Source organism: Macaca fascicularis, chromosome 6 (genome assembly GCF_037993035.2).
Source record: "Macaca fascicularis isolate 582-1 chromosome 6, T2T-MFA8v1.1".
NCBI lineage: Eukaryota > Metazoa > Chordata > Mammalia > Primates > Cercopithecidae > Macaca > Macaca fascicularis.
In genome coordinates this window covers 72,312,495-72,327,251 of record NC_088380.1, presented here as the reverse complement: position 1 = coordinate 72,327,251, position 14,757 = coordinate 72,312,495, and the positions used below count along the sequence as shown (strand labels likewise).

Here is a 14,757-nt window from a genome sequence, read left to right as displayed (position 1 = left end):
CTTTATAAATTTGCACGGCTTTGGGAGCTGCCACAGATGGCCCCATACCAGTAAACTATGACTGGCATCCACAAACCCTGTGAGGAAGGAATTTTTCCCCTGTGCTTACAGAATACTGACAGAGACATATACAATCCAGACTTTCGGGTTTTTTGGTTTTTTTTATTTTTTTTAACAGATTAGGTTTTTCCTCAGTAGGTTCACTTCCCTCTCCACCTGTAAACGTCAAGAATTAGCCACCCTGTCAGGTTCTGCTTTATAAGACCAGTTACTTTGCAGCTGCTGAGAACGTCAGCCAATCCACACAGCTCAGAGGAATCAGAAAGCTCCTGGAGCCTGGGGCAGCCTGGCCACAGGACATCAAGACCTCACCCATGTGGGGGGCTACACTGTGATGGGGGCCACGATTCCTGCCAAGAACTCAGGGGCTGAGAATTTCTCCTTGAAGAAGTTTTTCCAACTGTACTTTAGGCGAGACAGAAGTGGTGTTTGAAATTCTAACTAGACCAAAATCATCACCGCCCTAAATTTGGCAAATTTCAAGTAATGAGTAACCAAAAGACATCCCAAAGCAGGGGAAGAAAATGCTATCCCAAAAAAATAAATAAATGGGTTATCTGATAAATTCTTATCCAACATACTTTCTTCCCAAAGTCTGGCCCCACAACAAACAAAAATGAAAGTTCCTCAGACAATGCCTTAGATAGTATTAATTGGGCTGGGCACAGTGGCTCACAACGGTAATCTTAGCACTTTGGGAGGCAGAGGCAGGAAGACTGCTGGAGGCCAGGAGTTCAAGAATGCCTGGGCTACACAGCGAGACCCTGTCTCTATTTAAATATACATATATTAATTGTAAACATTGTTTAATTACCTAGCAAGATACAAATCTTTTTTTTAAAAAATAGTACTCTTGACAAGATACAAAGCCATAAATAAGCTGGTAATAGAGAAAACACTACAATCCTCATAGTATGTTGTTTCAGTAATTTTTAATTAGATACAAAATTACCTATAAAATATGTAAAACACAATCTGTCAATTATATTCCTCCTAAATATGACTTTTAAAGAAAAAAGCAGAAGGCTTTCTTAAGACTATAACTATTTATAGCAAAGATATCTGATAGGCCAAATAATTTAAATCTGACACGACCTCCTCCTTTTCTTCTTTCCACTGCTTAAAATCGTCAAGGCACCATGGAAAATCCACTTACAGATAAATCCATCAGGTTGGTTCCCTCCCCATAGGCACTTTCAGCTTAACTCACATTGTTCACTTGATAGTGCACCGTGCACATTCAGGTCAAGTCACTGTGTGTGCTCTGTCTCCTAACCCAACTACAGGTTGCTTTAGGCACTGACCAGATCGATTATTGCTTTTGCATCTTCCTTCTCTCCCCACCCACCAACTCCTACGGCCCTTTGCAAGTAGAAAGGTTCAATACCTGTAGACTTGACAAAGAAAAAGAACTGGCCGTTTCACACCAGCTCTACCCCCACAGCAAGCCGAGATAGCAGCAGCCAGGGTACTCGGGGGAGTCCCAAACCTCATCACCAATAAGGGAGCCTTCACCAGCACTCATTATGTGAAACAGTGCAAAGATAACACCCTTGCTCTCCAGGACCCTACATTTCACCCACCCAGTACTCTAACAATATTTTCTCCTTTTCTGCCCTTTAGAAGGTCAAGTGAGCAGGCAAGGGAAAGAAAAACAAACACTGCAAAAAAGAAACCTAAACCTCAGAAGTTGAGTTGGCTCAACCCACTCACCTCCACAGTACTTTAAACACTGCCAGAGATATAGCTCCAGCCTGCGAATTTGGGTTAAAACAAGCCATACACACAAAACCTTGCTGTAATCAAGCCCTCATTTTCTAGGACATCCTAAGTGGGAAGCTGTTAAAGCTGCCCCTCAACATTCAAATTATTCTGACTGCCCAAGATCTAAGAGTAATGACTTAAGTTATTAATCTGTATTACACATTCAGAAACAAAATTTTGAACATCCATGAAACTCATGTTTAAGAAAACTATACCTTAGTGGCAACTGTTATATAATCCACCACTTTTCATTCAAATGAAAAGAAAGCAGCAGTAATTAAATATACATCCTTAGATGTCCTTAAATATCAAAATAAATTTCTAAAAACTGCAGGTAACAGTATTTTAACAATTCAAGACAGTGACCATCTGATTATAGGTTTTTCAGGAGTACAAAGCGAGCACCTTCCAATGTATCCCAGCAATGGCTTATACCTCTCATTATGAAATCAACTGGAAAGACTGTATTTATCGTTTTTTAAAACCCATATTTCACTTTCCTTTTAAATGCCACAGAAAACCCCTAAAGAGAATCAAGAGAGGCTCTGAAGGAATCACTCTCATTGCTAGAACTTGACTATCGACTACTTTGATGGGGCCTTTGCCATGTCTTAGAACAAATTGCACTAATTCCACAATGCAGCATTAACCCTCTCATGAGAGGAGGACAGAAGGAGGAAGGGAAAAGAGGAGAATAAACAAGCAGCTTGCAGCATAATAAATAAAAACATTGAAACGATGCAGATGTCCTTCCACAAACTCTGTGGGTTTGGGTTCCAAAAACAAAGAGTCCCCTAAAAACACACATTTGCGTGTAAGGTCCTCATTGGGACAAGGGCATGTAGCAATTATTTAAAGCCTCATCTACAGGAGCTATCCTACTATCTGAATTTAAACTAAAAGAAAAACCATGAGATAATTTAAAGTCTGAAAGTCTGCTGGTGAGCAGGAGACAGAACACGCAAATTAGAACGTGTTGCATAAAGAAATTCTGTTACACAAAGAAAAAAATGTTATGGACACAGGGCCCTTGGCTGTAACTATTTCTAGTGATAGCAGTTGGTTTATTTTTAAAGACATTCTGATGGATTTTCTGAAGTGACTACTTTGTCTCTTAAATTCTGAGCCTTCACTGGCATCTCCTGTTAGAAGTGAGCTGAAAAGCAGTAGGAGACATTTAGTTTTGTGTTAAAATTACTTGCTCCCATTAGTGAAGGAGTCTTGGGCATCCAATGAAGATGTCCTAAAGACAAAGAAAGGTCATGGCCATGTCTCCAAGAGGCTCCCCAGAGCCACAACGTGGCTGGGAGTAAAGGCTGAATGTGTGAGTTCCTTCTTCCAGCTTACCTGTTCCCTCATTCAGAACACCTAGGAGGGTAGGGCCCTGCTCCTGCAGGTGTGCAGATGTTGAGAATTACCTGTGCACAGTCATCCATCCCAGAAGCTGCTCTACTGCCCGACACTACAGAGAAGACAGACCTGTCTTCAGCAGCCCCAATGGAAATCACGTTCTAACAAAAAGCTAGAGGCAGCGCTGCACCAGGGGGCAGGAGGGACTCACAGAGGCACAGGGCCCTGGCGATGCTCAGGCCAGGTATTCACTCAACCTCTCTGGGCAAAACAGGGTGTAAAACAGCCTTTGGCTTTTCAGGTTCAAAATTCTACTGTCTTCACCATTTCTAGCACTATTATCCCATTCCTAGGAATTTATCATCCTGGGAACTAATTAAGCTTTTGTAGGCTGATCTAGAAGGCGAATCACCATTTAAAACTATGTGGAGGTAGACAAAGATTACAGAAGTAATCAAGCTGGGTCTCTAGAGTAAGCCCTAATCCAAAATGACTGGTGTCCTTATAAAAAAAAGGGGAAATGTGGACAGAGACAGACATGTACAGACAGAAAATGTGAGGACACCGGGAGAAGGTGGCTATCAGCAAACCAAGGAGCACCCGAGGCTACTGGAAGCTGACAAAGAGGCATGGAACAGATCATCATTCATTTAAATGGTGATTTAAAACCATTCATTTTAATGGTGATTTTTACCATCAAAAGGGCAAAAACCGCAATTACTTTTGCACCAACCCAATAAAACCCTGCCAACACCTTGATTTTGGACTTTTAACCACCAGAACTGTGAGACAATAAATTCATGTTGTTTCAGCCACCAAATCTGTGGTACTTTGTAGTGGCACTCAAGGAAACTAAAGCACAGATGCTTGCCAAGATGGTGGTTTCTTTTGGTTGGCTTCACATCCATTAGTTTCTATGGTACTACACACTCCAAGTTCCAAACAACTGACTTTCAAACAAACTTATGAAACAACTCACCAATAGCTTAGTCCAGAACTGAGAACTGTCTGCCTTTGTTTAAAAAAAAAAAAAATCAGGCTGGGCACAGTGGCTTACTCCTGTAATTCTTGTACTTTGGGAGGCTGGGGTGGGCGGATCACTTGAGCCCAGGAATTCAAAACCAGCCTGGGCAGCATGGCAAAACCCAGTATTCCAAAAAAAAAAAAAAAGGCTGGGCATGGTGGTACACACCTGTAGCCCCAGTTACTTGGGAGGCTAAGGTGGGAGGATGGCTTGAGCCTGGGAGGCAGAGGCTGCAGTTTGCTAAGATGGTGCCACTGCACTTCAACCCAGGAAACAGAGCCAGAACCTGTCTGAAAAACAAACAAACAAAAAAATCAGTGCATTGGTCAAAAACAAGTTTTGATAGATTTCAATTTAGCTGTGTAAATAGACTTTCAGTCCACTTCAAGGGCTGGGCAGCTAATGTCCAGAACATACAGGAAAGCCCTGGCTGCCTAGGGCAATGAAGATCCTACAAAACTTTTTAATTAAAAGATTAATTCTTAAAAATCAGAAGTAGTTGGTCTAGGACACAGGAGTGATAGACTTGTGACATGTAGCCCAAAAAAATCATCCCCAGCAGCAGGGAAAATCCAAACCCAAGTCTTTCTGTTTGGAGCCTGCAGACTCTGCCACTGATCCAAGGATTTGCAGGAAAAAAAAAAATCTAGAGGAGAAAGATCCAATTCCGCAGTCTCCAGGGGCTAGCACCAAAAACCATCCTTTGTGATTCCATCTAGAACAATATCTTCTAGTGTTAAGATTACTTCAAAAACAACTCAACAGAGAGCCACACCAGAGCATTTTCTAAAGGACAGTCCGAGGCCAGACAGTTAAGATCCTAACTCATAGGTTCTAAAGTTACCCTGTACTGAAAAGAAGACTCACATTCTCCCCCTGCTTTCCCCTGCTGCTTCTATCAGTCTTCTATTAAAAGACTTATTCTAAAACTGACCTGCCATGCTCAAAATGACTATCCAAAGAATCTAAGTATTTCAAAAGCCACACAGAAGCCTGAGCATTTGAATGGGTGAGATGACACAGCAGAGTGCTCCAGCATCAAGACAAACACAGAACTGACGGTGTTCTCTGGAGTCCAACTCCTCCGCAGGGATTGGGAGGTGAGACAGTACCCTCAACACTTGCTAGGGATACTGACAGAGACATACCAAATAATTGTGAAGGAATTAAAGCAGAACGTATAAGTAATCCATATTTTCCTATATAAGCATTATCTGAAAGGTAGAATTCATGAGTAAGGGTCCTTGTGAGAATTCCTGTCAAGAATATATATATGGACCTTAATGTTCTCTCCACCAAAAAAAAAAAAAAAAAAAGGGGGGGGGGGAGCCAGGCACAGTGGTTCACGCCTGTAATCCCAGCACTTTGGGAGACCAAGGCAGGCAGATCACCTGAAGTCAGGAGCTCGAGACCAGCCTGGTCAACATGGTGAAACCCCGTCTCTACTAAAAATACAAAAATTAGCCAGGCATGGTGGCACATGCCTGTAATCCCAGCTACTCAGGAGGCTGAGGCATGAGAATCACTTGAACCAGGAAGGCAGAGGTTGCAGTGAGCCGAGATCGCGCCACTGCACTCCAGCCTGGGTGACAGAGACTCTGTCTCGAAAAAAAAAAAAATGGTAAACATGTGAGGTGATGGATATAATTTGCTTGACTTAATCATTTCATTTCACAATGTATACATATCAGAATATCGTGTTGTACACCATAAATATATACATTTTTGTCGATTATACTTTAATAAAGCTGGGGGGACAGGAAGAATAGGTGCCTATTGACAAATCAGAAAACCACCAATTATCAAGTCTGTCAAAAGAAAAGTGTCAATCAACAGTTTCTTAAAAAGTGTAGAGTGATGAAAACTAAGTTTTAAAGGTTATATTTTATAGCAAGAGGCAAACAAAAAAACTGGAGCTAAGAAGGACCTCTTATTTCATCACAGATAAGGATCAGAGATGCTAAAAACTTGCCTAGCAAGAAGCCAAGGCAGGAGTTCAGATTTCCCAATTTCCAGGTCAACACTTTCACTACTGATGAAATTCCTGCAATCCATTTCCACTCATAGCAGCATTACCCTGAGAACTGAGTACAGTAATTATTAAAGTGTTAATAATTACTATTAACACATTAAAGCCTGCTATCAATACTTCATCAGAAATCAAAATAATTCCTTTTAACATGAATAAGAACAAGAACAAGAACAAGAATAAGAACAAGGAATGACAGGTAACCTGATACACAGAAACTGGTGATTCAGAAATAATATTAAAAGAATATAAAACGGTATGATTTTAGCAGGTTACAAAATTGTCATTGTTGTTACTCTACTAGCATAACTCTTCCCAAGTAGTCTTACCTGATAATTCTAAAACTGTTGCCCTCAGGCTGCTCACACACTTAGGCTAAGCTTTCTCTAGGTAGAAATGTTTTAATGTCAAAAGTGGAAATCTTGAAAACAAAAATAAAACTGAAGTTTCTAAGAAGAAAAATCATGAGAGTTTAAAGCTGTAATTTCCCTTTAATCCCTCGTCCTCTGAAAAGGGAACCTGCACCGTGGCGAGAACCCACCCATCACCGTGGATTAAAGCTGACCCTCAGAGCTCTTACAGGCTCTTTGGGGGACTATCTCACTCCCCAAGCAACAATAACCCAGGGCAGCCATTTAGGGAAACTTGATCAATGACTGTAGAACAAATAACCAAGTAATTCCAAGGAAAGAAAAAAGTACGTGAATTAAAATTTACCAATGTAGTATTTTGAACAGTAAAGTACCAAAATGTAAGGCAAAGGGAGTCTTACTTGACAAGTAATTTTCCTCTCATTCGCTCTCCTGCTCAGGCACCCTCAGTTTTCAAGCTCAGGTTGCACAGACTTAACAGGACGCTTCTACTTACCAGTCTGCTAAGAGCCACAAGGACAGGAAAGTCAACATTTTCTTGGGTTTTCCAGGTATATATTCTACTCATTTAGGATGTCTGAAACCCTTCTCCTGAAGTAAAACCTTTCTGTATTTCTTTCTCTGGGGCTGAGTTTTCCTCTAGAGCAATCCTCCCCTCCTCTTCTTGGCTGCGTCTAAGTATCCTCAGAGCCACTCTTAAGACGAAGCCTAGGTGAGGGCTCAGGTTATTTCAATAAAGCCACTCCAGCTAAAAGTATGTGAGTAAAAAGCAAATTTTGTGAGTTTGTCTTGTGTGGGAGCTAGATATACTTACAGGGAACTAATTTATTTCATAAACTAATTTGTGGAATTAGTCATTGAACTTTTATACACAGAACAGATTTCATCACAACTTCATTCCATTTCAATACCACAATGCAATCTCGCTGCCTATGACTGCCCTAAGAAGTGATTTCAAATGTGAGGATTTTGTGAATGTCAGTCTTGGTGACTGTGTACACCGACATAATAGTTTAGCTTCCAATTTTAACCCAATTTAACTGAGTTTCCCTACCACTGATGAGGCCCTGGGGCCCTTCCTGCATTACAGCAGGTACATCTATCTCTGTATGAAGAAATGCCTGAAAAGAAAAATGTTAAGAAAGAAATCTGAGATTATTTTTGTTAGACAAACACAAAAAGGCACAAAATCACCAGCCGGAAAGCAACACACGTAACTTCTCAGCTTATTTAAAAAAAAAAAAAAAGAGCTAGCCAAGTTCTAAGGAAGATGCCAAAAGACCAACATCTGATGTGAGTTTAACGGACAGTCATCCACCCACACTAAATTGGGTGCACTTGCGATCTTGCTGACCACTGAAAACACTGCAAAAGCACAAACCAAGAACATTAAAATTAAATCTTCATTTTCCACATGATAGCCTAGAAAATTAGTTAAGAAAAGAAGTTCAATTTGTCAGTATTCCATCTTCCCTCCCACCTACCATCATTCCCCCTTCCCCAGTATCATTACAAAGCATTTGGACTGAAAGGTTCAGTGGAAGTAAGTATCATAATCAAAATTATATCGACTGTGTCTGAGAGGGGAATTGATGGGCTGGCAAGAGTACAGGCCTAGGATACAAATTTATAAGCTGTCTCGCAGACATGTGTCTAGTTATGAATTCAAATCATTAAATAAGCAGTGACCGTTTTTCATTAAGGGAGGCTGGAACAGCCACCAGGAATTTCGCACAAGTTCCATAAACTTAAATGTGACTTCAGAGTATGTGTCTGTACCAAGGACCACAGTCCTGAACCAGCATTTTACATTTAGGGCCTGGCTTTCTCTCCTAACCCTGGAAGCACAGGTGACTATATCCAATCCCTCCAAGGAATTCTGAACCAGGTGAGAGGGCGATGAGAGAAGGGTGGAGAAAGGGAGAAACACAAATGCACAGAAGCTGTTGGTGAAACCGACTTCTGCTTAATTTTGTATTTTGGTATGCTTTAACCTAAAATAACATCACCAAATAAGAAGCCAGACAAAATACTGGACACATGAAAGAGAACAAGATCCTTTGAACGAAATGATTCAAAGTTGTGTAAACGTCAGCCTGAACACATGCACAGAGCAGAACACCAGTTGTCTGGAAGAGAAGTGAACTGAAATCACTGCACCAGCTTGAGTTATATCAAAAGGGCTACTAGGTTATTTGCATTTTTGTCTTAAAAACCAAAATGTTTATACTGTTCGAAGGGGACAAAACAGAATTTGTGTTGGGTAATCTGCATAGAGGAGTCCTTGCATTTTTGAAAGTTCTATTGCATTCCTAACAGATTTCCCTTCTGAGAAGTTGGGATGGCTGCACACCATCTGCCTTGCCCCATCTTTCACACTTATATGAACCAAGGTTGACTTCCAGACAATCCCCTGCTTTCCTTCCTACTCCTTTCTCATCCCCCAAATCATTATTCTAGGAAGCTGACATGAAGTACATGGTCATGTCACCAGCCCCAGCACATGGTTGACACACTGCCTTCTGACTAAATCTCTGGGTGCAGCTAGTAATTTACATGTTCATAAAGTCTTGCAGAATATTATTTAATAACTGATCACTAAGAACAGGTTCCATGAGCAAAAGAGAAACGGTGTCTTAATAGAAGGGTTAATGAATCATATACCATAAAGCTTTGCTGTTAGTATCTCATAAGGAATGCTCTGCCCATGAAATTAAAAGGGATAACTGTTACATATCTACCTACTCATGAATGAAAGAGCCTGTCAGGACTACCAACAAAATATGCTAGAAGCATAATCCATCAGGGAAGGGACTTGTAGGTTTCCTGCTTATTATGTACCTGCCTATGGTGCTGATGGTACCAATACTCTGCCTAAACCAGGTTTTCCACACTCAGTAATAGTAGCAGATACCATTATGGAGTGCTTACTATGCACCAGGCATCATGCTGGGTACTCTACATAAAACATCTCATTAATCCTCATAATGACTGACACTCACAAATAAAAACTACATGCCCATTTTACAGATGAGGAAACAGCCTCAGCAATAAGAACCTAGCCAAAGTCATCCAGCCTCTAAGTGGCTGAACCAGGATCAAAAGTCTGTGCCCTTAGTCACTACAGACCCTGACCTCCGAGCAGGGAAACACTGGCTGCTAGCTCTAAAGGGATGACAGAAAAGAACACAAGCCCTTTCTGGCAACACTATAGAAGGTAAGCACATAATCAGAAAACACACAGGGTGGTTTGCATCTAAAACATACAATCATCTCTTCTAAGATGCACACCCCTTGGCCCTCACTCAGCTTTCTCTAAGGCCAAGCCACCAGGTCATGGATCCTTCTCACTGTGGGCCACATCCTATAAGGATTCTTTTTCCAGTTTATCATCTTTATGCCCCACTTCCATGCCCTTCCTTACAGAGCCAAACTAGAAAAAAAAAAATTCACCTGGATTCCTGCACTGTATCCACTAGGTCTGAGTGGATAGCCTTTGTCACAGGCTCTAAAACACTGGCAAAATGTAAGTATGTGACATTCCCTGGAGTACCTCAGACCAGAGGTGGAAAGGGTAAAAGCCTTCGTTCTTTGGTAGTGACCCTTTCCTCTTTAGGAAAATCCAAGAAAAACTCTGGTAATGCGTGTTAGTACACAAACCCCACACTTCCTGTCAACAGAGAGGTACAACCTCAGACCTCCTCCCCTCATGCTCACCCCAGGTAAATCTGTCCCTGAAGTTTACTCTGGAAATGAGTATTTGCAAGGCCCTCTCCTCACTCTCCCATCATGGCAATGAAGTTTTTCCTTCAATACTAGAGTTACAATGGCATGGCAGTGAAAAGTAACATTAATATTAACACTAAGATGTTCTCTTCAACAGATCAAAAGTATTTCATATGTATGTCTTTTCATATTGCATTTCATATGTATTCATATGTATGTATTTCATAGGTATATGTATATACTTGGAGTACCTAAGCTACTAGGGATGACCCCATCTCACCCCCAATTTACTAAAGGGACATCTTCTCAGGTTATCAATTCCAACTCTGGAACAATTAGGCTATACCAACAGTTACCAGCAGGTGGGCTTCATACTTCCTGACCCTCCCAAAATACAAATCTGATCATGTCACTTCCTTGCTTCAAATCCTTCAATGGTTCCCACTGCCTTTGGAATAAAGTCCAGACAGCTCTGTATGACCCGGCTGCTGCTTCTCTATCAAATGTCATGAGATGTCATGCTCTTCTCTCCTCCACATCTAACAACTCAGAATCCTCTCAGAGCTATGGACCCATGCTCTCTCCCGCTTCAGGGCCTCCTGCTACCTGGATCACACCTATCCCTTCCCTTGCCCTCCCCCACCTAACTCCTGCTCATCCTGGGGGTCTCAGCTTACAGATCACTTCCTCAGTGACTCAGTCCTGAACACCAGACTCAGTGAGTTACAAGTGTGGCCACATGCTACCTCACAGCCTGTTCCCTATTTGCCACTTTTTGAAGCCAATTAATTCATAGTCATGTATTTAGTGACTATCGCCCTTACTAGAGTTGAAGCTTCCTGGGGTCAAAACCATCTCTGTGCCCAGGACAATGTCTCAGAGTCAGACTCAATACATTTTGGTTGACTGATTTTCTGATCCTGTGGCTCTTACTGAATTTGGTAGAGTCCAAAAGTAGACTAAATAATAAATATGCCAAGATTTATGCACTACTTCTCTTTTAGAATTATGTAGCTTCTGTGATTAATAAAATATAAATTCAATGAAAAGCTTTGCTGAATTCCTGCTTGCTTTTTGCTATTTAATGTCTTAACCAACAAACACCAGAAACTCATCTACTGCATTAGTACCACATGGGAAACCCCCACCCCATACACACATCCAAAATATTAAAAGCAGTCCTCATGCTCATATACCACTTAATAGAACAATTTAAAGTTATCCTATCACTGTAAGCCTATGTTAATAAGAGAAACCGTTTCCCATCTTATACCAACAAAATAAGTCCCTTAGTGTAGCAGAGTATAAATAGGTTGTCTCTTGTTGACTTGGAAATCCTTTTAATTACTAAGCCCTTTTCTGCCATTCTAAGGCTCCCTGCATGTTTCAAGTTCTAATAAACACAGTGAAAAGGAGAGTCAGTAACAGTTAATATACAAGTCTCTTCAAAAGAATTCTGAGTGGAACCTCAGTGATTTGACTTGGTTCAAAATTTACCTGGAAAAACCATTCGTTTCTCACTGTGATCCACAAGGTTTCTCTTGATAAGAGATCTAGAGGTTTGTACATCGTAATTCACAACAGACAAAATAAATGAATACACATACACACCCTTCAATCAAATGTGCAACTATTTTCATAGATGCCATTTTTTCTCATTCATTCGACAAATATTTACTGAGCCCCTACTAATATATTAACCGTACCGTGCTAGGCATGCAAAGACAAAATTCCTGCCCTTGGCCAGTTTGTAGAGACAGTTACCAAACAGCACCCAAGTACTTTCTTAAAGTCTTCACAGGGTGTTTTGGGAAAGGACAAGGCAGAATGCCTAAAGGCAAATCTCAGAGATGTTGTCAGGGGAACAGTCCTTCAATCCAGACAGTGTTAACTCTCAGAAATGCGTGTGCTACCTCCTCAACACACACGGACCCCAAATTCAAAGGCTTGGGGAAAGAGAAGAAGTCAGATACAGTTTTCTTAAACAAAAGTCATGCTGTATGTCTAGCTGTCATGTGTTTGACATAAAAGCTACCATTACTGTCACATTAAACTACTGTTTTTAAGACACCAAAAGCTTAAAGGGCAGACTTAAGTGTGTGAGACTTCGTAAGTTTATACAATTGTTGACAGTAAGATAAAGTAAAAAATAGGTCAAACTCTGTTGACATTACTAAATACATTCAAAACAGTTTTAACAAGTTTGCCAAAGAAATTAGCACTGCCATAATATACTAGAAACTTGAATTTTGCTGCTCTTCAAAATGTGATACAATAAGTTATGGTAAAAAAAAAAAAAAAAAAAAAAAAAAACCTTTGGAAATAATCAATTCCCCAAGCTAGGTATAACAATTTTAAATGAACCTCATTCCATTTTTTGAGTTGTGCACAAGTCTTTTAATGCTTTATACTCAGTGCCTTTCTACAGTATAACATTACACTCACATTGCCTTGTCACAAAACAACTGGAGACAAATAAAAACTGTTTCCCGGTTTATTCCCATTTTATGAGTATAAGCTAAGTAGACATAGCCTCTGATTCTCTGAAAGTAGGTAGCACATAAGTTATGCATCAGTAAAATAACAGGATAACCCAACTTTGTATTCCTACTTTGCAAAATGTCATCGAAAGTGAACTTTAAAAATACTGACTAACAGTTACTTGGCATTTGATGCTATATGTCAGTTACTGTGCTAGGATTAAATTAGATAGCATGTGTAAAATGCCTAACTCTATTGCTATTATTCCCACTGAAGGCAGGAAAGCTGAGATTTGCAGAAGTTGAATGGTCCACAATCCCACAACTGTCAAGGTGGCAGAGCTAGAAATCAAACCCACGTCTTTCCACTAAACTGAGTGCTTATCACCTGGCATTCCCAAATCCTCTGGTGCTTTTTGAGGAGAGGGGCAAAAGAGTTTTCGTTTGCTCCTTAAAGAGACCCACAAGCCCACAAACAGTGAAGACCCCCTGCCCCATACCATCGCCAGTGTAAGAACCAGAAAATGCACACTGGACCTCAGCCCCTTTCGCTAAGACTATCACTCCTCTACTACACAAGAGGGGGAAAAACTACATGGTTTGGTTTTCATTGCACTTTAAAATTATCAGAGCAAGTCAAGATTTTGCTCCTAGGCAATTTCCAGCATCCCATGCCACAGGTTAAGTTACATAATAAATTGCAATACTGTATCAGTTTACATGCAATTCTGAGATTTCACAAATAGTGACCCATGTTATTTAATCATTCCACTTTCCAAAATGTGTTTCAATCAACCAATTCTCACTGCACTGCCTGTGAAATAAGTTATCATATCCAATTCCAACAAAGCAAAGCACTGTCACCCTGAGGTCAGGCAATAAATCAGCGACAGAATGGGGATCAGAAGTTCCCCGACATCCCTCCCCTCCACCTGCAAGACCATGTCATTTACCATGGAGCACCCTCCCAGCTAAATAGAAAACATAAAGCAACTAACTACTCTCTTGTCTACCAGCAGCAATACTGAATCCAGATCTACTGGTGAATCATTAAGTTAGGGTACACCCCCAGCTTCCCAGTGCCAGTGTGCCCATCTCTAGAAGTGGAGGCAGAAGTTAAGGGGCAAACACGTGGCACATGCCTCGCATCTTGAAAGGGAGATGTAATCAGGGAGGAACGCTGGGACAGTACAGAGTTTGATCATCTCTGCTAGGATGTAGCTCTGTGGTGGGTGAGGCACGCAGCAAACTCCTGACATCCCACCGCTAGGATCGATTTGGAACCAACGATTCATCTGAAATTCCTGATTCGAAACAGGAGTATGAGTGTAAAAATGAACTTTACCTTGAAGTTCCTCCTTTTACAGATTATAAAACTGAACCTCAGAGGAGTGAAACAATATACCCAAGGTCTCACAGTTCAGTAGCAGAGGCAGTTCTAGAGAGCAGGCCTGCAGACACTTATCCAGGATCCTTGCAATGGGGGCTTAGAGGAATTAGGGAATGGGTCATGGTTACTGCAAGTGGCTTGGCCAAGAACCAGCTAAGCAGCCAAGGCTTGTTCCATCTCTGCCAGGCTAGGACTCGTCTCCTCTCAACCTTGTGCCAGATCCAGTTTTTGCTTCCAGGCTGGGGGCCCTGGGGACTACTGCCAGGGCATTGGCCTCTGATTGCTTACTCTAAGGGACAAAGGCAAATATTTACTAAAGCTAACCCCATCCAAGATGAGGAAAATACAACACTGGCACTCAGGAATTAATTTCACAATAAGTCTATGTTAGGGTGATGTTTTATTTGTGGCCCTGCTTGATCAAGATGACTTCCCCACAAGAAACGTCCAAAGCAAACTTTTTTTTGAGACTGAGTCTGGCTCTGAGACATGAAATTGTAGGCTTCTTTAACTGTCCTTTAAAAGCAGAAAATAAGCCAGAGTCCTATGCTTAGTGTGTCAGG

At 41.1% G+C, this 14,757-nt stretch overlaps 1 protein-coding gene across 12 annotated transcripts in view; it reads right to left on the bottom strand.

Moving 5' to 3' along the window:
- MAST4 (microtubule associated serine/threonine kinase family member 4) overlaps positions 1-14,757 on the bottom strand; it is a 576,679-nt gene that overhangs the window by 560,499 nt on the left and 1,423 nt on the right. The gene's annotated exons all lie outside the window — the stretch shown is intronic.